This window comes from Haliotis asinina, chromosome 4, assembly GCF_037392515.1.
Source record: "Haliotis asinina isolate JCU_RB_2024 chromosome 4, JCU_Hal_asi_v2, whole genome shotgun sequence".
NCBI classification, from domain to species: Eukaryota; Metazoa; Mollusca; class Gastropoda; order Lepetellida; family Haliotidae; genus Haliotis; species Haliotis asinina.
In genome coordinates this window covers 74,345,473-74,371,568 of record NC_090283.1, presented here as the reverse complement: position 1 = coordinate 74,371,568, position 26,096 = coordinate 74,345,473, and the positions used below count along the sequence as shown (strand labels likewise).

At 38.5% G+C, this 26,096-nt stretch overlaps 1 protein-coding gene, 1 long non-coding RNA gene and 1 other non-coding gene across 4 annotated transcripts in view; 1 reads left to right on the top strand and 2 right to left on the bottom strand.

Moving 5' to 3' along the window:
* LOC137281864 (angiomotin-like) overlaps positions 1 to 9,294 on the bottom strand; it is a 28,666-nt gene extending 19,372 nt beyond the window's left edge. The window contains exon 1 of one of the 2 annotated variants that reach the window (XM_067813526.1): positions 9,157 to 9,294. The gene's annotated coding sequence lies outside the window, so the exon portion shown is untranslated. The remainder of the gene's footprint in view (positions 1 to 9,156) is intronic. The other variant, XM_067813524.1, reaches the window with a different exon arrangement.
* Positions 9,295 to 9,552: 258 nt separating this feature from the next.
* Trnat-agu (transfer RNA threonine (anticodon AGU)) lies at positions 9,553 to 9,626 on the top strand. Its single transcript has one exon. It is a non-coding gene; the product is annotated as a tRNA-Thr (tRNA).
* Positions 9,627 to 18,634: 9,008 nt separating this feature from the next.
* On the bottom strand, positions 18,635 to 19,064 carry LOC137281998 (uncharacterized). The gene is made up of 3 exons (XR_010956778.1): positions 18,997 to 19,064; positions 18,783 to 18,908; positions 18,635 to 18,669 (listed from the first exon to the last, which is right to left on the bottom strand). It is a non-coding gene; the product is annotated as an uncharacterized lncRNA (long non-coding RNA).
* Between the last annotated feature and the right edge of the window lie 7,032 nt (positions 19,065 to 26,096).

Here is a 26,096-nt window from a genome sequence, read left to right as displayed (position 1 = left end):
AAAGAATGAGTGAGTGAAAAGTTTTAACATCCTTCACACACTGTACCATTGTCGGGAAACGAACCCAGGCCTTTGGTGTGACGAGCGAACGCTTTAACCACTAGGCTACCCCATCGTCCCAATATACATTAAAAGTGATGAGTTAAACTAAATGATCTTTTAAAAAGTGTAGGTATTTGAATCATGTACGTTGCCAGGAATTTTGTACTGCAAAATATTTTGATGATTATCTCTATATTTCCATCAATTTTCTTCAAATATATAATAAATACGATATTGTTGCCTGCAATGTGCTGTTTTAGCTTCAACAGTCTGTATCCCAATCCAAGAGTATAAAATCCTGATATCCTTATCAAGCATAACATAATTGCCATTGTCTGTATCGCCACACGTTTTTTTTTCACACACATATTTTTTAAAGTAATATACCGTAATTCCTACAGAGACATGTTACTGTACAGGTCCAGAATAAATTCTCTCTCTGTGTGTGCGTGCGTGCGTGCGTGCGTCTGTGTATGTGCGTGACCAAATCAGGACAATCCTGTACATAAAACTTCACATTCTGAGGACTTCCTGTTTCAAACAGAAAAATGTCAATGCCAAAGAACTTTCATTTTAAACAGTGACTTCCCACATTGCTGTAAATTAACTAACACAACAAGTGAAAGACTTCAAATTAAACACTGACAAGAGAATAAGTTACGTATTTACCAGTTAAGCTGTCGAGAACCGGTGATAACTTCTGATATGCACACAACACGTAACCACCAACAACAATAACACATTGTTAAGCAGACAAGTCGGCCTGCTGCTAATGACACCACTCTGCTTATATCCAAACATCAGTCAGACCAGCAGGAGTGCACCCAAATTAGAAAATTACATCGGTAACTAAGCATGTTCACAGCTCGCCTCAAACACAGAAGGACACACGCTGCCATTAACTATTTATGTCTCAGTCATGTCAAATTTCAAAAGTGGCTTCAAATACATGCCATCCAGGTCAAAAAGATACAAAAATGTGATTATTTGTCTGGGCAAACATGACAAAATATGTAGTCCTGCTGAGTACTTTTACATTCTTGTGGAATAACATTACTTCCTCATTAGTGCTATTTAAGACAAATATTCTGTTTCCCAGGAGTATCTGATTTTTTGCAGATGTAGGAATATTGTAGGTTTGAAGGATGCAGCAAGATATTTGTACAAAATTAAGTTTTATTTTATAGTTTAATTTAAAAATGCACATCTGTGAATATATTTTTTTCTTTACATTCTTTTATCATTTAAGTGATAAATGCACATCTGTCAGGATATTTTTCTAATTTTCATTCTTGCATCATTTAATTAAAAAATGTACTTCCAAGATACGTGTTCTTTAGAAATGAAACACTCTTTACAACAAATAAAACAATTGCATCACAACTGAAGTAAATTTATAATTTAGTCACAAATACCATAACTCTGTTTGGCTCACTAAAAACTGTATATATTTGGACATATTGGTGAGGGCTGCTCTATTGCACTTCAATAGAGGTCTCGAATCTAAATCAGCATCTCATATAAAATTCATCTACATAGAGCATCATTTGTGATTTAATTACAAATACAAAATAATACTCTTCCTAAAACATTTGCCTTCAAATAAAAGATCTTCTATTTTTATTTATCACCTAACTACATATTTGCTTATTGAGATGGAAAGCTGACTCGGGAGATATTTTGTTTCTACCATTTTTCATATGAATGACATCTTTACCGTCAATGATTCCAACCTCATTCATTCTTTCATTCATTCTCTCTCTCTCTCACACCCACACAGAGAGAGAGAAAGAGAGAAAAAGAGAGACTGAGACAGACAGACAGAGGGGGCCCTTGACAACAGGCAAAACTTAACAGTATAAAGCCAGGGCCCTTGACAACAGGCAATACTTCACAGTATAAAGCCAGGGCCCTTGACAACAGGCAATACTTAACAGTATAAAGCCAGGGCCCTTGACAACAGGCAATACTTCACAGTATAAAGTCAGAGCCCTTGACAACAGGCAATACTTCACAGTATAAAGCCAGCAGCCTTGACAACAGGCAATACTTCACAGTATAAAGCCAGGGCCCTTGACAACAGGCAATACTTCACAGTATAAAGCCAGCAGCCTTGACAACAGGCAATACTTCACAGTATAAAGCCAGGGCCCTTGACAACAGGCAATACTTCACAGTATAAAGCCAGGGCCCTTGACAACAGGCAATACTTCACAGTATAAAGTCAGGGCCCTTGACAACAGGCAATACTTCACAGTATAAAGTCAGAGCCCTTGACAACAGGCAATACTTCACAGTATAAAGCCAGGGCCCTTGACAACAGGCAATACTTCACAGTATAAAGCCAGAGCCCTTGACAACAGGCAATACTTCACAGTATAAAGCCAGCAGCCTTGACAACAGGCAATACTTCACAGTATAAAGCCAGGGCCCTTGACAACAGGCAATACTTCACAGTATAAAGCCAGGGCCCTTGACAACAGGCAATACTTCACAGTATAAAGTCAGGGCCCTTGACAACAGGCAATACTTCACAGTATAAAGTCAGAGCCCTTGACAACAGGCAATACTTCACAGTATAAAGCCAGGGCCCTTGACAACAGGCAATACTTCACAGTATAAAGCCAGCAGCCTTGACAACAGGCAAAACTTAACAGTGTAAAGCCAGGGCCCTTGACAACAGGCAATACTTCACAGTATAAAGCCAGGGCCCTTGACAACAGGCAATACTTCACAGTATAAAGCCAGGGCCCTTGACAACAGGCAATACTTCACAGTATAAAGCCAGGGCCCTTGACAACAGGCAATACTTCACAGTATAAAGCCAGCAGCCTTGACAACAGGCAAAACTTAACAGTGTAAAGCCAGGGCCCTTGACAACAGGCAATACTTCACAGTATAAAGCCAGGGCCCTTGACAACAGGCAAAACTTAACAGTATAAAGCCAGGGCCCTTGACAACAGGCAATACTTCACAGTATAAAGCCAGGGCCCTTGACAACAGGCAAAACTTAACAGTATAAAGTCAGAGCCCTTGACAACAGGCAATACTTCACAGTATAAAGCCAGGGCCCTTGACAACAGGCAATACTTAACAGTATAAAGCCAGGGCCCTTGACAACAGGCAAAACTTAACAGTATAAAGTCAGAGCCCTTGACAAAAGGCAATACTTCACAGTATAAAGCCAGGGCCCTTGACAACAGGCAAAACTTAACAGTATAAAGCCAGGGCCCTTGACAACAGGCAATACTTCACAGTATAAAGCCAGGGCCCTTGACAACAGGCAATACTTAACAGTATAAAGCCAGGGCCCTTGACAACAGGCAAAACTTAACAGTATAAAGTCAGAGCCCTTGACAACAGGCAAAACTTAACAGTATAAAGTCAGAGCCCTTGACAACAGGCAATACTTCACAGTATAAAGCCAGGGCCCTTGACAACAGGCAATACTTAACAGTATAAAGCCAGGGCCCTTGACAACAGGCAAAACTTAACAGTATAAAGTCAGAGCCCTTGACAACAGGCAAAACTTAACAGTATAAAGTCAGAGCCCTTGACAAAAGGCAATACTTCACAGTATAAAGCCAGGGCCCTTGACAACAGGCAAAACTTAACAGTATAAAGTCAGAGCCCTTGACAAAAGGCAATACTTAACAGTATAAAGCCAGGGCCCTTGACAACAGGCAATACTTCACAGTATAAAGCCAGGGCCCTTGACAACAGGCAATACTTCACAGTATAAAGCCAGGGCCCTTGACAACAGGCAATACTTCACAGTATAAAGCCAGAGCCCTTGACAAAAGGCAATACTTAACAGTATAAAGGAAATGCCCTTGAGAACAGGCAATACTTTACGGTATACAGCCAGCTCTCTTGACAACAGGCAGTATTTTACTGTAAGCATTTTCATAAACACTTGAATCATGTACATGTACATCAGCTACAAAAGAATGATTTACAAGTACCAGAAATGGAAAACAGTCATAATTAAACAATGTCCATACATGATTCACTGATACCAAGAATTTTGCTGTAGACTTTCTCATGTATTGCAAAGTGTGTCTGACTGTCTGTCTAGCACCTTATCTTTAACCTTGACTCACTTCACAAACCTCATACTTCTCTCCTTGTACTGAACACTGTGTAATTCACAGGTACCTTTTTCATTTGAAACAAAAAAGAATCTCCATTAAAATAAATGATATAATTTCAGCATCTGTGAAGTTTGTTTCCAATCATTAATAATCAAAAATAGTAGCCAAAGACAATTTATCATCAAAACGTGTGCTCCATGGGAGATATCACTTGTATGAGATGATATATCTAAGAGGTACTGGTATTTTGTATAATGCTACATGTCCACAATGTCATGTCACAATGCTATGACATCACTGCACTGCAAGTCTCATGGTAGTACAGTGTTTAGAGATGTACATTTTTCATTGAATACTAATGAAGAAGTAAAAGAATCTCATCCTTGTGTCTGATATCAATTATATCAACATTCATTGATAAAGATAAAAATATCCTTGGCAAACCTTGGATATCTGTACCTTTATCAACGTGTGTTGATATCGCTGACATCAGTAGACACATACTATTTCTATTTATTTGTTTAAAAATCCTTCACAAAACATGTTAAGGGTCTATATTGGGGGATACTTAATGAAATTTGTGTTCAGTCTTATTGGGCATAATTTACAAATGTCAGCTTTTCAGTGTACAGTGGAAGCTGTCAAAACGGGCCTCTGTCCAATCTGGCAAGTTGTCAACACTGGCATAAAATCTCAGGCCTATGAGTGGCTTGTACATTTGTCATCAGTTCTACAATCCAGCACATTGTCTAAACTGGACTATTTCTTCAGTCCCAATGAGGTGCCAGTTTAGACAGATTCTACTGTATACATATGCTATATTCTTACTCTTTCACCAGGAGATTCCTCCATAAGTTCTGTCCTACATGTGTACTACTCCTTAATCTTATTCAAAACAGAGTTCAGCCTTCACTACAAGAACATATCAGTGTTATCCACAAAACTATTCATGATTCCTACTTTTTTTGGCTCAGCATATATAGACATTATATATCGATCAATTTATCAATTCATATGTTAAGTCTTCACCAATTTTTCAAAAGTTCTGTCAAGAGCTAAGCTATAAATCATACTACAGAGCTATACCCAATCAAATTTCATTAGACCATCAGATGTCTCCCAGACATTTCGGTCATCAGTAATCACCCCACGTGAGACTGGCCTCATGGAACGTTGAAATTTCTTAAAATAACAAAACTAGCACATACATATCATAACTCAAGTATTTAAATTAGTATTAACACTAGTGATGTGACCAAACAGTTGATTTCATAAAGAAAAGCACTGAGTAAGTATTATTCAACAAAACTAAAATCTCCATGGACAAGATGCCTTGATGAAATTCTGTCTTGATTCCACAGCCTGCTAACATTATAAACTCGATGGACACTGATAGCTAATGCTAACAAAAGATCGCCTACACATGTAAGATAAGTTGTGTGGCGAGCAGTACTGAGAAAGGAATGTTGTCCACTGTGCCACAAAGAATGACATACCGCACGCTATTATCCTATAATAAGATAAATACCTCCCTGGACTCCAGCACATTCCACCCTCCACAGAACAAACACAGAGGGGGTCTCGCAGACTGGATTCTTATCACTAACTAATAGGGCTCAAGTTATTGTCAGCTTGAGTGAAAACTCAATTTATTGAGTAATTTAGCAAAGGCATGAGGAAACTGTGGTTTATCAGACCTGCTGTAATTGTTAGAACTTATGTTTATTACACAGCCAGGATATATAACCATTTAAGGCACACAAATCATTATCACAGATCAGCAGTACAACTAAATATAGTCCTTCATTAATCATGTCAAAGGAATGCGCTATCGGCAATGCTTTATCATGTCAATTGATAAGATGTTTACATATGCACATGTTTACAATGAACTCAAGGGATATTTTTTAAACAGCTCTTACTAAATGTCTGCTGCTGCGTAAATGTCAACTGCGAGATTGGCCGTCTCTACTGTATAGCTCATGAAAAGAGATATCCATATATCCATATATAGGTTTACCGTCATATAAGGCTTGTTGCTACAAGATAGATAACTGACGCAACTTCAGCTCGTAAAAATACAGTATATGAAAACCCATAGCCATATAAAAGATTTTTGTTGTATGGTTATAAAACGTGTCACACTGAATGGCCTGTGTTCGATTCTCCATATGTGTACATGAAGCCCATGTTTGGTGTTCCCTGGAACAGTGCTAAAGGCGGCAAAGAATCCACTCACTCGCTTTAATGCTGGGTACTTGATTAAAGCAAAGAACACTGTACAATTAGAATTTTCATTTTTACCTGTAAGACTAAGTCAGTTGATAACAGTATGACAGGATATATCTGATATTAGAAATGCCATTTAAGAGACAAGTGATATCTGACTTCATGATCTGAAATTAAGAGTGTAATTAAATATTCCTGCAGTACGAACCGTAATCAAGAAAATACCTGTGGAAACAAATAACAGGCTCATGGAGTCATGTTCTGTACAGGGTTCCAGATGTGAAATATGCAAGATACAGTAGAGAAATAAATTAGAACATGTAAGAAAACCAATGCCTCTAAGTCAGGAGGTCCATATTTTGCTCTGAAATTCCCACCTCACACTTGCATTTAATTTCTTTGGCAACACAAGGAATAATCAAAAGTCTTCTTATTTCAATTCCCCCGCCACTGTGCAAAGTTGTACCCTGAAAAACAATACTCTTATACATGCACGCCTTCAAAAAGCCAGATCAACTTTGGATATCTGTTCTGGAAGTGAGCATTATCTAAATGTCAGTCTACATCCAAGCTGATGCCATGGAAACTTAAAAAAAAAACATTATTTAACCAGGGATTAAGAAAGAGAACTTTGACAATGGGTTATTTTCAAGATTATTAGACATTTTCTGAATTAAGAATGGGCCTTCCCTTGTATCAATAGTAAACTCCAAAATTTTACAGGGCCACTTTTTATTCAAATGTGCAAAATGGCACATGGCTCCTACCTTTCCCAATCCCTGTTTAACTTACTGAAGCGTCGTAGTGACGCTTCAGTGAAAAACTGTTAGTCAGAATCTGTCTCAACACTTTGAACATGAATCAATGAAACTATGAGGAACAGTCTGTCATAGAGACCCTGTAGCAAACAATTCCAATAAAGCCAATGCCAGTAAAGTCTAGAAAATATGGCAAGTCTAGATTTCCACAGCTTCAGGGAAGAAAGTCTCAAGGCTTCTTGTCATTATAAACAATTTTTTCACTCTGAGCCTTTTTTCTGTAAAATATAATCATTTCAGAGACAAGTTGTTAGTCTACTTTGAGAGTTGTTTATCACATAATTTTCTGAGACATACTGCATGAGACGCTTTCTTGGTTATTATCAAACAATACATGTCTTTTCTTAAATGTTTGTCTTTCCATATGCCAAATTCACATGGAGCAAAACAACTAGCTCAAGGTGCCTATTCATACAATCAAGATTGTTTGCTTCCTTGATGGTTAACGGAACACACAGTATCTTCAGTAACGTTATTGCTTTATAGCATGGTCCTGCTAACAATCAAGTGACTATACAATAACCGATAACATGACCACCAATCCATGCAGTTGGGATCAACTGACAATGACTGGCCAGTTAGTCACCTCAAATAAAGAGCATGGGTAGCAGGAGACGAATTCTGACCTGGCCCTTCACAAGTTACCAGATACATATTGACCATTAAATATGTTCTTTCATGCGCCAACTTATTATGAGTGAGTGAGTATGGTTTTATGCCTTCATAAGCAATATTCCAGAAATTGGCTTTACACACAGTACCCATGTGGGGAATTCAACCCAAGTCTTCAGCGTAAGAAGCGAACGCCTTAACCACAACGCTACTCCCCTCACCCTCTGAGGTCACAAAGACATGGTGTTTGTTCAAAGAAAATGTCCCCACCCCACTGAGGTCACAAGACATGGCCTTTGTTCAAAATGAGTACCCCAGGACTGATAAGACATTTCAAAAAGAAATTTCAATACAACCATATCAAATTACATTGTTCAACTTTTGAATGCGACACACAAAAACTTTCCAAGAATGAGTATTCCTGTTATATTATAGCTAGTCAGCATAATCCTGGAACGTCGGAAGAGATGACAGATGTGTATAAAACTATAAACTCAAAATCATAATAATGGTGACTGTCACTCAGCTGACTTTATTTAGCAGAATGATTTATGTTGGTCCTTTTCAAAATAATTTAATGAACTACAGGTGGAAACAAATCTTTCTTTTCAGATCATTAAACATGAAAATCATGCTGTCACAACACTTCAGTATTCAGTCCACTGTTTGAAATTAATGGTCAGATTTCCAGGATTTGGGGGAAACATTGTGTTATAAATGCGTTGACAACATTATTGATGTAGACTAAGCATGGATGTAAACAAATTTTTATTTGCTTTGTTTTAAGCATGGTAAACCTATTTTTAGTCTGGATCAAATGAATCTTGCCAATCTGTCATCTTACATCAATGTCTGTACATGAACAGTGTGAATACCTGCCATGTACTGCCATAAACTGAACCAGCAATGCCTGCATGATCATCACGGTCACCATTCCATTACTATTATTAAATGTTATGACGTTACAGTGATTATGTAAATGCCAGTTATAATAGTACTTAATCACATTCAAAAGTAGTTTTAATGCAGCATTTTTAAAACAAACTCAAATCAAATAATAACTCAATAAAATAAATATGCTGCCGAAAGCCAGTACTTTGTGCCTTCATGAGCCGGTTGTAAAGTTTTCCATTGGTAGCTCAAATATTTGTAAGCACGGGTAAACTGGTGTACTACAGGAAAATGTAAAGATTAAATTATTCTCTCTCCACAAACTGTCACGTGTTGTATATAGGTCTGACACCTTAAACCAACAGCCGACAAAGTCTCCGACTGGGAGACCAAAACAGGCACCTGCAGACAGTTTGAATCTGCATGTGCGGTAACCATCACACCGTGCAATTTAATCTCCGTTAACTTACCGTCAGTTTCTTTAAAGAATGTTTATGCTTGGTTTCATCAATACGTCATCATACACTGCCCTACATGCCCCCAAAGTTGCCTATTCATGATCGTGTTCTTTGAGTCACAATATAAACATGGCTGAACGAAAATGTTAGGAATTTCCCTTGCGTGACGTCACGGAGGTGAATTCCAGGCAGAGTCGGCCATTTCCGTTATATTCCGTACAATAAAAGGGTGGTCGAATATGTTATTTTTCTGAAGTGAAAGGGTAATTTTGCGATTGAATTCGCCATACATTCATCTTCCACGTATATGACAATAAATAAATTTAGACTTATTACCAGGAAAGTATCGACTAGCGGGCCTTTTACGTAGATTTATATATGGCAAGGCAACACCCAAGGTCCAAGCGAGGCTCTATAGCTCAGTTGGTTAGAGCGTCTGCCTAGTAAGCAGAAGGTCGAGGGTTCGAATCCCCCTGGAGCCTCAGTTTTTCTTTTTCCTTTACAAAGTTTATTCTTAGTAAAACAACCGTTACGTCATATTTAAAAACTAAAACTATTACTGAAAAGATATATTTCCAAATGAAGTATTAAGCAGTATACATGTAAAAAGTTTTTAAAAAATACGTTAAATGGTATAGTTCTTGGAGAGTGTGGCAGATTTTCATTACACCATTTGTACAGGTCAAGACTTATACATATGCCACAAAATTAACTCCCACATGAATGTTAAGATCATTAGACAGCTTAAGCTGGGTAGCAAATAGTTAGACACATACTGTTTCAAATTGGATTTGGTTATGCTTGGCCAAGTGAAGAAATTGGAAATGTGGAGCATTTTGCTTCTCTAGTCAAGCTTAGGCAAGGGAATAACTTAAAACAATCTTGGTGTTCATCAGTCGGAGAATCTCTGAAATGTATATTTTAAAAGGACTCTAAAACTTTGTACAATATTAAAAGATATTTGCGTTGTGACATCTCCATACATTTAAGAATTGCTATGTCAAGGTTTAGATGCAGTAATTGTAATATTGCAGTTGAATACGGCAGGTACAATGTAATTGAATATAATGAAAGACTATGTCCTTGTAAAAGCAGGTCAGCGTTATACAGAAAATGAATATCATGTATTATTTATTTGTAATGTGAATGATGAACTTAGGAGTAAATATACAACAACGTTCACAAAAGAACCACATACTTATTACTCTTTTGTAAATCTCCTCCAAAGCAAAAATAAATATTCAATGTTGGCATATACTTATATCATATACACATACTGATAAACTCCAGGAGATACAACTGCAGCACACCCACTAAATACATTGTCATCTGATTGTATTATGGGTCGAACACCTCTTTATTGAATAAACGCTGTCTGTCTAAATGTTAAATAGGAACTAAGTTCTTCTGAAACAAAATATAAAATGACACTAGAGTCGCATGAAATAAAACATAACCCAGCTTCACCTGCCCTGGACCCCATGAAATGTATATTTTGGATGATTCATACCCAAATGTGGGGAACCATGCCGACTACTACCTAATAAACTTAATAACTGGTAACTTTGAACTCTATATATTTAACAACATTGTTTCTATGGTCTGATATTAAGTTGAAACTGTCACTTTAACCAGAAAATCCCAGTCTAAGTAAACTTAGTCTCAGTGTATTTCGTTACACTCCACCACTGAGTCTAACAAAACCTAGTAGAAGGACGCGTCAGGTAACCTTTGAGCAACCAATGACCATCCAATCAAACGCGAGACGGTTAAATAGATTTAACCAATCAGACAACGGCTACTATTTAGGGATCGGAGGGACTTTCAAAACATTCAGGTCACTGACACAGATCTCTCCACAAACAAATCCGCATATAACACAATTATTTGACCTGCAGTATATACGCTTTGGGATTTCTGTTGACATGGTTACCATTAGCTAATATTTCTGCAAGATGGCATGAATCAATATTGCCAAAAACACCATTTTCAGCGACTGTTTACTCACCGTTGTCATGGTTGTACGTAAGCCGTGTGCATCACCTGGAAGCGAGCGTAAGCTAAATCACATTCGGAATCATTCGGGTACGAACCTTTTCGAGATAAAAAGTTCAAAAGGTATGTGCGAATATGCACTTTCGCGATTTGGTCAATCTCAAAGGTTACCTGACACGACCATAAGGTTTTATTAGACTCAGTGGTGGAGTGTAACGAAAAGTACTGAGACTAAGTTTACTTAGACTGAAGAAAATCCCTTTCGTAATTCCCATCTCTTCGGACCAATATCAGCTTTATCGCAAAGCGTCAATTAAAAAGGTTTTTAGTATGACATTGATCTGTTGTCATGAAGAAATTCTAGATGGCACATTTAGTGCTTCGCCCTCCTGAAATGTATTATCTCTGCCACAAACATTGATTAAACATGTTTCCAGTTATGCTATTGTTGTTTTGAAGCTTTGTTCTTTGATGATGTCACTGGATGAGAACAAAGTTCACAGACCACAAAGTCTTAACATCCTGTGAATGTGTTAACTTAGTCTAGGTGATAATTCCAAAAATCCCCTCAGCTTTGTGAGGGAAATGTCAGTGGAATCAATGAATATAAGGTGTTGACTGAATACGTTGTAGTGCGGTTAAGCAGATAAAATGTTCAGTCAGTAATAAAAGCATGAAATTTTGTACATTTATAGACTGGTACGTGGAGAACATTTTAGGATATAGAGACACGCAAAATAATTTCATTTGCGCATGTGCAGTGGATAAATAATAATTTGCCTTTTCTGGCTTCTGTTACAGCTATAGGCATGTCATCGGTAACCTACTGAGGCGATATATTTTTTAAAACACTGATTAAATATCTTGAAAACATCGCCGAGCCAGTGTTAGGAATACTGGTTCTCACACCAGTGCATGGAAGTGAAGACTGTTTGCACGTGCACCAGGGGTTACACCCCTTTGTAGAGAGAAGATACCCACTCCTAACATGTTGGTGCATGGTAGAGTCGTCAGTAGAGAACTTACTGACTACTCTCCTTCTCCATCCAGACCCACTAAGTTGGAGATGGGAGTACAGGCTGTGGAGGAATGACTGACCCATTATATGACCTGTCTGCATGTAAGCTGCCTTTTTGACATGCTGTACAACATTTGCATGTGTTCATGGTATGAATTTAGTTTGTGTTCGCAAATAATCTCAAATGAAAATGGTTGAACTTAAAGGTCACATGCAACGTACGAGGGTTGGCTGAAAAGTTCTCAGCCTGAGTGGTTTTTCCCCACCAGGTAGAGACAGGTGTTTGCCACCAATGAGGACAATCATTTAGTGAATCATAGACACAAGAACTACAAACGTACTAATAGTTTTATCTCAACTACAGCTCTTTTGGTAAACCTACCCTTTGAAATCATCAGAAATGGACAAAACTGAATACAGGGCAGTCATCAAGTACTTGCAAAAGAAAGGGATGTCGCCAACACAGATACATACTGACATGGTCTCCACTCTAGGTGATGATGCTCCTTCCTTTTCCACAGTAAAGAAGTGGGCTGCAGAATTTAAGCGTGGCAGACAAAGCCTTGATGATGACCCACGCTCAGGAAGGCCTTCAACAGGAACCACTCCAGAAAACATCACGCGAGTGCTCGATATGTTGATGGATGATCGACAATTGACTACTCGACATATTGCTAGTGTAGTGGGCATCTCTCATGAGAGGGTTGAGCATATTATCACCAACGAATTAGGAATGACTAAAGTTTCTGCAAGATGGGTGCCAAAGCTCTTGACAGCAGAACAGAAACGTGTCAGGCTCCAGACGTCCCTTGACAATTTGCGTCGTTTTGAAGCAGATCCCGATGATTTTGTGGCACGATTTGTAACCATGGATGAGACCTGGACACATCACTTTCAACCAGAAACAAAACTACAGTCAAAACAGTGGAAGCATCCTGATTCACCAGCTCCGAAGAAAGCCAAGTCTGTTCCTTCAGCTGGAAAGGTGATGGCATCAGTCGTTTGGGATTCCAGGGGTATTCTGCTCATTGATTATCTTGAAAAAGGTCAAACTATCAACGGCAGATACTATACTGATCTACTGAACCAGTTGCGAGAAGCAATCAAAGCCAAACGACGATGGATGATCGCTAAAGGTATCCTCTTCCACCAAGACAATGCGCTTGTTCAGAAATCGGTGGTGGCCATGTCAACAATCCGCGATTGTGGCTTTGAACTCATTGACCATCCTCCTTATTCACCTGATTTGGCTCCTTCTGACTTCCACCTGTTCCCCAAAATGAAAAAGGAACTTGCCATTTTGCAAGTAATGATGACGTCATTTCCGCTGTGACTGATTTTTTTAGGGTAGCTGAAGAAGATTTCTTCCTGACCGGGAGTCGGGCCTTGCAGCATCGCTGGCAAAAGTGTGTGAACTTGGAAGGGGACTATGTAGAAAAATAAATTACAAACGTGGACTTTGTAACTTTTTTTCACAAAGAGGCTTAGAACTTTTCAGCCAACCCTCGTAAAACACAGCTTTGCAGATTCTGATTTCTTTCGGTATGCACTTACCAAAACAAATCATCACAAATGCCAATTCAACCTATACAAGTAAGTTGAGAAAAACGCGATGAAAAAATGCCCGCGAGTTCAAACAATTCACCAATTTTCCCACGGCGCTGAGGGAAACACTGGTTTCAACACCTATGGTGTGCTGCGCCCATAACGCATGTGTAGTGAATAGGTTTGCGGAGCTGGGAGCTGGAAGCAGTATGCCTGCTCAGAGTATGAGGTCGCGTCTAATCTTGGTTGTGTACACAATCAAATAAATAGTCTAATCGTTACAATATGAAAAAAGAAAACACAAACAAACAAACAAACAAACAAAACAAAAACCAAAAAAAACCCGATACGTCTGCTGACACATCTCTCATGAGCGGGATGTATTGGAGGTCTTAACAGGCAGATTCTAACAAGATGTTGTAGATTATCCCTGGACTTAACTTTTGAAGTCTGGTGCTCGTTCTGCGTATATAGATGTGAAGGACTCTGACCAGCCGCAGTGGTAAGTCTTCCGTATCTTCACTGTTAAGTATGAAAGAAAATGGTGGGGTGTGAAAGAGGTGTGGCTGATTTTTGGCAGTAAATTCCAAACGGAGACTAAGATGCACCAATGCATTGACATCTCTCATCAACTCCGGTGCGACAGAGGTCTTTAGAATGGATATCTGACTTTCTGAGTGAGTTTGGAGTCTTCAGCAAGATGATGCTGATAGGTGCTAAGACTGAGACCAGTCTTGAGACCCTTTGAGGTTGTTTGGTTGTATGTCTGCTGGAATCCCGTCCCTACAAGGCTCATTCATCTGTTTATCATCACACAGGCTTCTGGTAGATCTGTATAGAGACAGGGAGACTCCTGCGCTGCTGAAATAGCCGCGCCTGGCCAAGTTCTTCATATGCTCTATGCATGCAGATCGAAAACACCCAGGTTTTGATGCGTCTGCTTTATGTGAGGATAAGTAAGAGGGTTTGACCAATCTGGAAGTTTTGGGACTGAACTGCCTGCTAGCTGGCTGAGTTGGATGCCCTGCTCATCAATGACTGATCGGACAGTCAAGGGGTTATTGGCTCGGGTAACTGCCTATTGTTGGTAATTAATGTAAATTAATTACAATTAATGCTTGTCTTTTGGAGACCACAGACCTAATGTTACACCTGTGTTCACCAAACCTGTAGAGACGCGTATACGTGCAAATGCAGTTTGGACCTCAGAAGGTCCCCGTGCAGGCCTTCAATTTCATCGTGCACCACTGTAGATACTGAAGTAGGTGACGAGGCATTTGTGGTCAGAAGTCCTGCTGGTCCAGGAACAAGGTTAGAAATCTCGGAATGGGTCATATAGTTGAAGTCTGCCCCTCTTGGTGAGTGATTGGACTGACGTTGGGCAGCAATCGTTGGGTGAAATTCAACTGACGTTTGAGTATAACAGCTTGTTGAAGTGACTAATGCCGTTGTCTAGGCAGAAGGTACATTACTCTGTTGTCCAGGTTGCACGTGTGAATAAACATGGGCCATGACAATGCCAAACTGTAGACTCCTCCACTGGTATTACTGATGGTTGGAATCTTAGATACTTCCTTGACCCTGGGTGGACTGACACGTGCTGATGTGCATGTGTTAAATCTAAGCATGCTTGCCAGAAGTTTGTCCTGTTCTATCATCTGCGTCAGCTGTAGAAGGCGGAGAATTCTGAACATCTCTGTCTTCAATAAGTGATCTTTGTTGAACTTCTTCATATTAGTCTGGACTTTTCTGATAATCTTGGGAGTCCAGAAAATTGGGCAGCAGAGCCACGGGTCGAATCCTTTGAGGTATACCTTCTATTCCCTCTAAGGATAGAAGTGACTATAGCATATATGAACTGTGGTTTTAGGGTTCCTGCATACTGTATCTGTGCAACACAGACTGGAGCAATGGCGTTGTGTTCACCTGGATGATATATCTATTCCTCATGACTTTGTGATTAAAGGTTTCTTCCAGAACGTCCCAGTTGGTCAATCCTTCCCTGTGTACGCAATAAGGTGAGTCTGCTGATGCTGAGCAGATCTGGTCTGAGACAGACTCCTGGTACTTCTTCTGGTTGACCGTGGGTGAAAGCATACATTCTTTGTCGGACTGTGGATCTTTGTGAGTGAGTGAGTGAGTGAGTTTAGTTTTACGCCGCACTCAGCAATATTACAGCTATCTGGCGGAGGTCTGTAAATAATCGAGTCTGGACCAGACAATCCAGTGATCAACAACATGAGCATCAATCTGCGCAATTGGGAACCGATGAAATGTGTCAACCAAGTCAGCGAGTCTGACCACCCAATCCCGTTAGTTGCCTCTTACGACAAGCTGAGTCGCCTTTTATGGCAAGCATGGGTTGCTGAAGGCCTATTCTACCCCGGAACCTTCACGGGTCGTGGATCTTTGTAGTGTGACATCATCCAAGAAGAAGAAGATAATAGTATCAAGCCGAGCAAACTCCGAAGATCTTGCATTCTGATAGCTTTGGTTCTTGATGACTCGCAAAATTGCTTGAGATGGTAGTATGGTGAAGGGGATGGGGAAGCTATGGCTAGCCCGTCTGCAGATCAAGTTAGCCGCTGATTGACTGATGTTGGCCCCTCATGATGTCTAACCCTGTTGGCACTTATGAGAGACTGAAGAGTCAAAGGTGTGGTCATGTTCATCCATTGCATATGCGCAGGTTGGAGCGTGTTGGGGTAAGTGTTTTTTTCTGTTGAAGGGGAACACAAGTCACTTGATTTTCCACAACTATTCAAAAGTGATATGAGATAATAGTATAAGTCCTGATAAAGTAAAAAGTGAACTTTTGCACTAAATTATTGATATTTACCATTTAGCGGTAAAACCAATTAAGCATGACTTTTAACAAAAAAATGATGGCTCCCTTGTGAAAGACAATCTGTTCAAATTGTTTGCCCTGGAACCAACAAGGACATGGATTTTGATTGTAAAATAGACTTTATATTACGTTTTTTATGTATTAAAATGGACTTCATGTGTGCTCATTAATCTTTTCCAGAGCAGAACATAAAAACCGTTCAATGTTGTTTCATCAAACTTGGCACATAAATCTGGTGGTGGTGTACTGGTGAGTTTCGGAATTCTCAATAGAATATTTTTGGCGGTACCATGGCAACAAGTTTGATTTTAACAAAATTTGATTGTAGTGATCCTTTCTTGAGCAGAACTTTAACCCTTATCAGGCCAAGTGGGTATTTTTGGACCCGAAGTGGCATAAATCATGTAATAACTGCAAAACCGTTGGATGATGAAATGTCATATTCCAGGTATTAGTCAAGTTTCTTGACGGTTACATGCCAATGAAATCTAAATATGGTTATTCTTTCCGAAAAAGAAAATATTTTGAAAATTAAATCTTTAACCCACTAAGTGCCAAGCCGGGCCTATTAGGCCCGGTCACCCCCCTCTTTCTCATGGTGCCTATGGCAAAAATAGAGAAGAGAGAAGTACTGTGGACCAAATCATATGGTATTCCTTTGATCAGAGCTGCAATGTCCCGAAGCAGATTTAAAGAACTTTTAATATTTTTTCGGTTTGACGATAAATGCACCAGGTCAGCCAGAAAAGAAAAAGACAAGTTTGCCCCATTCCGTGATGTTTGGGAGAAATTCCACTCCTGTCTTGGCCGCCACTATATTCCAGGCACAAATCTGACCGTTGATGAGCAGCTGGTTCCCTTCAGAGGGAAGTGTTCTTTCATCCAGTATATGCCTATGAAACCAGACAAATATGGCATAAAGCTCTTTTGGATTGTGGATTCTGACAGTTTCTACCCTCTGAAATGCATCCCATATGTTGGAAAAGAAGGTCATAACAGACAAGTTGGACTAGGCAGACAAATCACTTTGGACTTGTGTCGTCCATTCTTCCAGTCAAATAGGAACATCACTGCTTTTTTGTTGATCTTCATCTTGCAAAGGAGTTGCTCTCCAATGGACTGACACTTGTTGGAACTGTTCGACAAAACAAGCGCTTCCTTCCAACGGATTTTACTGCAAAGACTGGCAGGCAGCTCCATGACTCTACTTTTGGGTTCAATGACAAGACAACAATTGTCTCGTATCAGTGTAAGAAGAGGAAGTGTGTGACAGTGCTCAGTACCATGCACAGTGACAAAGAGGTGGACCAGTCCGCCAAAGAAATAATTCTCTTCTATAATGCCAAAAAAGGGGGAGTTGACACTATGGATCATATGACCCACAAGTATACTACCAAACGCAAGACAAAGCGTTGGCCACGTGTCATGTTCTTCAACATGCTTGACATTGCAGGACTAGCAGCATATGTCATCTGGAAGACGAAGTATCCAGCATGGAAGGTGTCAAACAATGATCGAAGACGTGCATATCTACAGGCTGTTGCTGAAGACCTGATATGTCCACAGATTGAAAGACGAAGGGCAAACCCAGTTGGTCTATCAAGAGATATACAACAGGACATGCGATGTGTCCTCCCTGATGGAGCACCTCAAGATACTGAAGAGGACCCCGTGAAGCGTCGACGATGTTGCATCTGTGACAGCAAGAAGGATAGGAAGACCAAGTTGGTGTGCAGCGAATGTTACCGCAATGTGTGCAAGGAGCACAGTTCTTCCACAATTGTGTGTGATGACTGTAAAGAGTGAGCGACGCTGTGGACTGATGACATAAGTGCGAGTACTATCGCTCACTGCACTCTGTAACACTGCATTAGTTTAAATTTCCTGAAGTCTTTGAACGGTGTTTGAGACAAATGTTGCCATGTAAAACCCCTGTTCAGTTACATGCTATACATAAACAAATAACTCATTTCAAGTTTCAAGTTGTTTTATTTCTTCTGTTGATACATGATCTACCTTAGTAGGGTTTAGAGGTAGGTTTTCTGCACAGTGCACATGATGCTGGAGGAGAACACCACTGATGTGCCACCATCTGCGTCAAGGTCAGGTGTCGAGAGCTCTGGAATAGAGAAAAGTACAAAATTACAAAGACAATAAAATAAAAACTTAGTACTGACCGAAATGTTGCTTGAAAAACGGATACAAAATGTCACATGTATCAAATGGCCATACCTTGTCATCACTATACTGTGCATCATATGTACCAGCAGACGGATCTGGGAAACGCTCTCGAACAACAGATCTGATCTCCTCAGGGTACACAAGAGTAGTGCCTGGTTCCGCTATCTTTCCCCCATACTGAAACATATAACATCATCTTGAATAAGTCATTTACCAATTATGAACCAATGGGTGGTTTTTAAAAAATTAAATAATTAATACTTACGATCAGCTGTCCATACATAGCTCTGTACACAGCTTTGCGACTGTCACCATGGTGCAGCAAAACATGTATGAATCCCTGGGAAGCAGTAAGACTGAAAGAGCAATTGAGAATGAACATCAGACATGACAACAATGTTGAGACACAGTTATTAGTAGCTGATACTATTTATTCATAATGTCATTTTCCATTTTAATCAGCATTGTATTTGTTAATATTCATGGTTTAACTTTGAAAATTACCCCAAGATCGGGAAAATACACAAGCATTTATGTCTTGTATATGAAGACAGAAAAATTAAGATTTGAAATCTGAAAGTTCAGTTTTTAATAAAATCCACCATTAAAATACAACTAAACATATTTTCGAAAATCATTTCATCACAAAAGATAACAGCTATTCTCACCCATTTGCCTTCAGATGCCTCTTCAGGGTTTCCATGATGTCTACAGTGTTGGTATCACAACAAAGGAAGGGGGATGGCTGGGCCTCTAAGGCCCGGCTTGGCACTTTATGGGGTATAAAAAGCTTGGCCTGATAAGGGTTAAAAACCTTTCAATACTCTTCTTCCACTTTGCTGTATACACGCAAAACAACTGACATAATCATAAATTGAAGTACCTATTCATGAAGAGTATTTTGCCTTTGAAGGGGATAGTTGTCTTCAGTTTTAATCAGCTATCTGTTAGCCGCCAGTTTGGGAGGAGGGAGTGCTCATTGTTTCAAAAATGTTTTGTATTTTTCTAAAATTATCCATTTCTTGTCTTTTCACGAACCTTTAAATGAAAATTAAAGATATCCAATGAATGGCAATACAAACGATTGAAGGGGAAACACTGAAAATACTTCGTCAAAGTTCATGTGTTGCGCGTGCGTACAAGATGCAAAATTTGAGGTGCCTCCTTATCTGAAATTATTTGAACCATGTTCTTTTATATGATGACCAGTTTTGGTGCTTTTATCATCATGTACAATTCTTTTGAAAACTTGATCTTTGCTGCTCTGCTATCAAAGTGACAAATATGTTTGAATGTGTGAAAATAGTGCTATGAATAAATGACTAATGAGTTTTAAGGTATTAACTTTCAGGTTCTCCAAAAACATGCTAGATTATGATATCTGAATCCTGATTGAATAAATGACTATGGACATATCCTGAATGAATAAATGGTCATGGATGTATCCTGTTTAAAACAGAATCTAAGTGTTGACTCTGACTCATTAATATTGCAACTTATTTGAAAAGTATTCAGGTGCCAGTTCTCTACATTTGCATCCAGATAATCTTGATTTGTGTTGGGGTGATCAAAGTTTTAGTTGCCAAAAATACAGCACAAACTTTCCAACTCAAGAGGAGTCCAATATGAATTTCTAGTACAGCAAGCCATTTTCAGTTGGTGAGATATACATGTATCTTGAATCCATTTCAAATGTGTAGCTGAACAACCTGTCATGTGCCCATGTGTGAGTCTAGACCATCTCCTGTCAGGTGCTTGTTGCTTGATTGTGTGTGTCTTGACACCAAATAGTCTATTTTTCTGCCTGGTTAGACAGCCTTGTCTAGATGAATACACATAGCCTTTTAGATCAGCCAGCATTTAAGAGCCTAATTCTGAGAGTGTGTTCGAATCCCACATGGGACTCAAACAACAAACAGGACTGGAATCTGTGCTTTAATGAGAACGTGCAATCCAATATTTTATAATATACAGATTCAAAACACAATCTGAGTAAAGACAACTTTTTTATTTGAAAACTTGTGAATGAACACAGTTTATCAGAAAAATTCATTTAAAGTAGAGCACAGGAATGCACAAGGCAATAACTTATTAACAGAAATAACTCTCAAAATGTTAGCAACAGAATTCAACCCAATGGCAAGACAAGACAAATCAGCATAAACATATTGGAAATAGCTGACAAAATATCTAAGTTATACATATATTAAGTTGAACAGTACACATGACCAAAATACAGTGAGTTTGTGAGTGAATATTGCTTTATGCTGCATCCAGTTTGCTACTATTCACAGCAACAATACCAAAACACCATCACTGTTCACGGATCTTTCAGTCCACAATCTCTCTACATTCAAATCATCAAATTACTAAAATTAGCTTCACAAGAGAAAATGGATATCCACAATATAAAAAATGTTTAAAAATTAAAAATTGATATGAATATTTCATACTTTTGATTTCACAATATTAATTACACATTTTGATTATTTTCACCATTTCGGAGAGATAGATGTCTCACTGACTGCTCTCTCAATATCATCATATATGACAAACCAGTGTGAAAACACGGTGTTCTGACTAGCATGGTTTGGCATTTGAAATAAGTACATGATTGCCAACAATGAACATTAAAAACAGCAGGACAAGGGCTGAACAAACATACCCCACTACACTGATGCAACATGTGATGATACTGAAGTTCCATGTTTATTAAAAGGGCCCTTTAAAACAGTGTGCATGATATTTGAAAGGATGTGTTGGTAAATTCTGCACTCAAATGAATTAGAAACACTTTTTTATTATTCAACATTACCCTACTTACGGTTTGGTGGATATATGAGCTAGTTAACAAAGTACTGCTGTCATGGAATGGTGCCAGGTGATAGGCTTCATGGAATGAGAGACAATCATTTGAGGGTTTGGAACCTATCATTTCTTGGTTCTGAGAAGATAGGTCAGAGTCATAAAAATATGGCAATTCCTGTAGACCCTCCCTGTATGAAAAAGTAACAAATACCTAGAAAAATGATTATTTCATAAAATGATTTGCAAATGTGGCCCAAACTTATTTTCATAACAGCACAAGGGCAGTGGACCATTTGAAAGGGACACAACTCTAAATTCCTTGGCTTCTTAATGTTTCAGTTTATTCTTATTCTTAAATAATTTTGTGAGAAATATAGCCAAGAAAATATGTTAGACCAGGTTAGAAGAGGTAGAAGCGTGATCCCTGCCTCAAGCTGTTAGTAATTTTTCTGGGTCATATTACTTGGAAAAGCAAAAGGATGTACGTAAGGATGTTGATACAGCCATGTGCTGGCCCTCATTTACAGGGTTCATTTCCCCAAGCTTTCTAGGCTGTTTAAGTCTGTTACAAGGAATGTTGTCAATAAAAAATTCTCTTTAAGCATGGACAACCAAATGTAAACAAAATGTATAATACTGCAAGCATTAATACAACTGCAAAAAATATTGCTGGATTGGCACAACAAAACTGCTGAAAGCAGTTAATTTGAAAAACAATTAGCACTGAAATATGCATATACGGAGGTCAACTGTGCATATGTGATACATACATGAGTATTACCTATGATCTATATGTTAAATCATGTTGGCAACTATTCAAGCAATAGTGCCATCAAGGGAGGACAATACGAGACATATTGTCATACAAAGGAAATGTTGAGTTTCAACAAAAAATCTCATGGATTTCTACTAAAACCATAAGTAGTTAGTTTTAGATATCCGCTAAAGTAACATAAACAAAACAAAAATGAAATTTTGAAAAAAGAGCTGCTACTTCGTTGTCTGAAAAGCATTTTCTATGATAGAACCATTACAACACATCACATGTTAAAGAGCTGTGCAAAGAAAGTTTCCAACCATGTACAAAGGTGGTATGAAGTGAAACTAAACAAGAAAAAGTTATTTGACAGTGATGCCTTTGTTACAAGTATCACGGCTGTGTTTGGGGCCGTGTTTCTATGACTGATTTCAATCTTGATTCAGATGTTTTGATTATATTTTTAACTTTGCAATTTCCAACAGTCATAAGTATTCTGTTTTTTTGCCAATCAGAATATTTCATGTCTAGCCAGAATAAAACCCAGATGGCATGGTGCACTGTAATGTCCGTTCACAATCTCTCAGTGAAGAGCTGGATTTCTTCTCAATACATTTATCTCAGGTCATTAAACAATCAAATTGTCTAGAGTGAGTGAGTTTTACCCTGTATTTAGCCATGTCAGTAATATCACAGTGAGGGGACACCAGACAAGGGTTTCACATTGGGATTTAAACCTAGACCTTTGGCGTGACAGGCAATTACTTTAACCATTAGGCTACCCCATCACCTCTCTAATTAAGTAAAGACACAGAACAAAACAACAGTTACACTCCACTAGTCTAACAAAACCTTATGGGAGGTCGCGTCAGGTAACCTTTGAGATTGACCAATCAGAACACAGCTTACCAAATCGCGAAAGTGGACATTTGCACATACCTTTTGAACTTTTTATCTCAAAAAGGTTCATACCCGAATGCTATTTAGCGTATGCTTGCTTCCGGGTGATGCACACGGCTTACGTACAACCATGACAAGTGAGCAAACAGTCGCTGAAAATGGTGTTTTTGGCAATATTCATGGATGTCATCTTGTGGAAATATTAGCTAATGGTAACCATGTCAACAGAAACCCCAAAGCGTATATACTGCAGTCAAATAATTGTGTTACATGTGGATTTTTGTTTGTGGAGAGATCTGTGTCAGTGACCTGAATATTTTGAAAGTCCCTCCGATCCCTAAATAGTAGCCGTTGTCTGATTGGTTAAATCTATTTAACCGTTGGTCGCTCAAAGGTTACCTCACACAACCTTCTACTAGGTTTTGTTAGACTCAGTGGTGGAGTGTAACGAAATACAGTGAGACTAAGTGTAATTAGACTGAACACAACAAATGAATATAGGAATAAAAACAGTATAAAACTGATAAATGTAAACATTGGATGAAGTTCACAAATGGAACCAGTACAATTGTCTAAAAACAGTTAAACAAAAGACAGCAAAACTGGTATACTAGTTACACAACAAAGCGATACTAGTTTTCACACAAAAAAAGTGGGATTTATTTGAGTGTTTTCATGAAGCATTTAAGATAGACACACAGGTTATATTCAGCATTCCACCATATAAACACTCTAATGGCCTCCTTGTTTAATGGCAACAACACGCCAACCTTCAGGAAAATGAAAGATGAACGATTTGGGAAACATTTTATCTGCCTGTCACCTAGACTGATGTGACTTAATGACAAGATATTACACTTGCAAACTGAGATGACAAAGGGTGGAGCATTGTTGCACTTGAAGGTATACTTGAAAGTGTTAAAAACCTGCAGATTAAGCATTTTGGTATTTTTGGCACTTACAAAGAAGTAAAATCACACAAAAAATCAAACGTTTTTTTTTTTCACTACCTCTAAACAAAGTTCCAATGGAATCGAAATAAAATTTTGACAAATCAATAAAATTACAAACAGGAAGTCGATATTACCCAATCAGAAGACAGCTTTCTGGAGCTTTATGACACTAGTCTCAAACTGGAGACTTCTATTCCAGACTACCCTTCTTAAATATTTGGGCAAATTTCTCCATTCAAAATTTGGTCAGTGAATTGATGAAAATTCTTGGAAATCAAAATGAAGGCTAGGATTTTATGGCAGGACTTCCCAATGCATACCTGGAGTCTTTTATGTTGAAATATTTATAACAATGAAGTCAATGGTATACAATGACTTTGACTGTAGAGATGGTAGATGTCATTTGGAACAAAGCATGTTCACTCATTCCAAGGTGCAGATTGGAAAATACATCCCAACTCATACTTCACTGATCTGGTAAACCCTGCTGTGATTGGTCTTAAAAAAGGCCATTTTGATATGACCTTCGGGATGCTATTCAGTTTTGTTTACGAAAGCAGGCACTAAAACGTAACCTTACTGAGACTGAAGTTTGTGGAGTTGACTCTCAAAAAAGTCTTAATCCTCTCTAAATGGCGAATCCTTGCTAGTAAATCGTTCCAAGTTCCCTGTTGTTTCTTATCTTAGGGTACAAATAATATCACACAACTCAATCTTATCAGATGCGGATTAGAATTAGGAATTCATGATTTTATCTGCAAAAATAAATTTAGCTAACACACATATGAATTGTAGGGCCATATTTATGTAAACATAAAATACTGACACACAGGTATGGCAGAACTTTGTTCAGACCAATCAAATTACAATCGATCCTTTCACTCAAATACCATTCTGCACCAAGGTCACAGGTTACCTCCATAGGAAGTTATGTTAGTGAAGGAAGTACGAAAATAAGGCTTGTGTGCTGTGTCACCTTGTTTTTATGAATGAGGGTTGTCAAAAAATGTAGCTCAAATATTTTTGTTTCAGCTATGTCCTTTCCAAATATCAACATGGAATACAAAAATTAGGCTTTCCACAATACACTCATGTGTGGAATCGAACCCACGGCTTTCTGTAATGGGTAAACACTTTAACTATAAGCCTAAGTTGTGTTACAATGTTGACATCTGAACACACACACACATACATTTTTCATCTGGACCAGTTGAGGTTCTCTGACCCATTATGGAATAAAGGTCTGATTCTAACATATTACATTTGGATGTGTTAAGCTCAAAATAAGTGGACACAGCATTAATGGTCTTGTTCTCCTACTTAACTAAAGGAATGTATTGGTCTGACCTTTACAAAAATACAAAACAATAAGCAAAACTAAGGATAAAATTACAAAAACAGTTGTGGAACTATTGGGATATTTTCAGGTCCATGAAGTCTGATTGACAGAAAAAGTTCATCAACAGGAACATTGTCACTCTGAAATCCCCTTATCTTAACCCAACTTATTGGAAACACTACACCTTCTAAAGAACTTGTCTAGAATGTTGTTTTATGAAAGGGACATAGCTCTGTACCTATAACATAATCAAGAAACTTGATAATCTGCAAAGTTCACCTCATTCAGTAAAACACGAATCTGAAAGATGTTTTGTGACATCATTCAATCCATTCTGGATCTCTTCACATTCTAAAAACATCACAGTGAAGTGAGTCATCAAATTTTCCTCTAGGCCCTAGCCAAAGACATGCACACATCCAATAATTACATTCCTTAAGGACAAGAAACATTTGCATGCTATAATTTTGAAGCGCTTTTAGTGTCATTTTAGCGGCTGGCAAGTACAATCAAGATGAAGATTAAGGATAACAACCATAGGAAATTGTTATCCATAAAGCCTGCCTGTATTGTTATTTTCAACCAGTTCTTAAATTTTCTCACGGGCA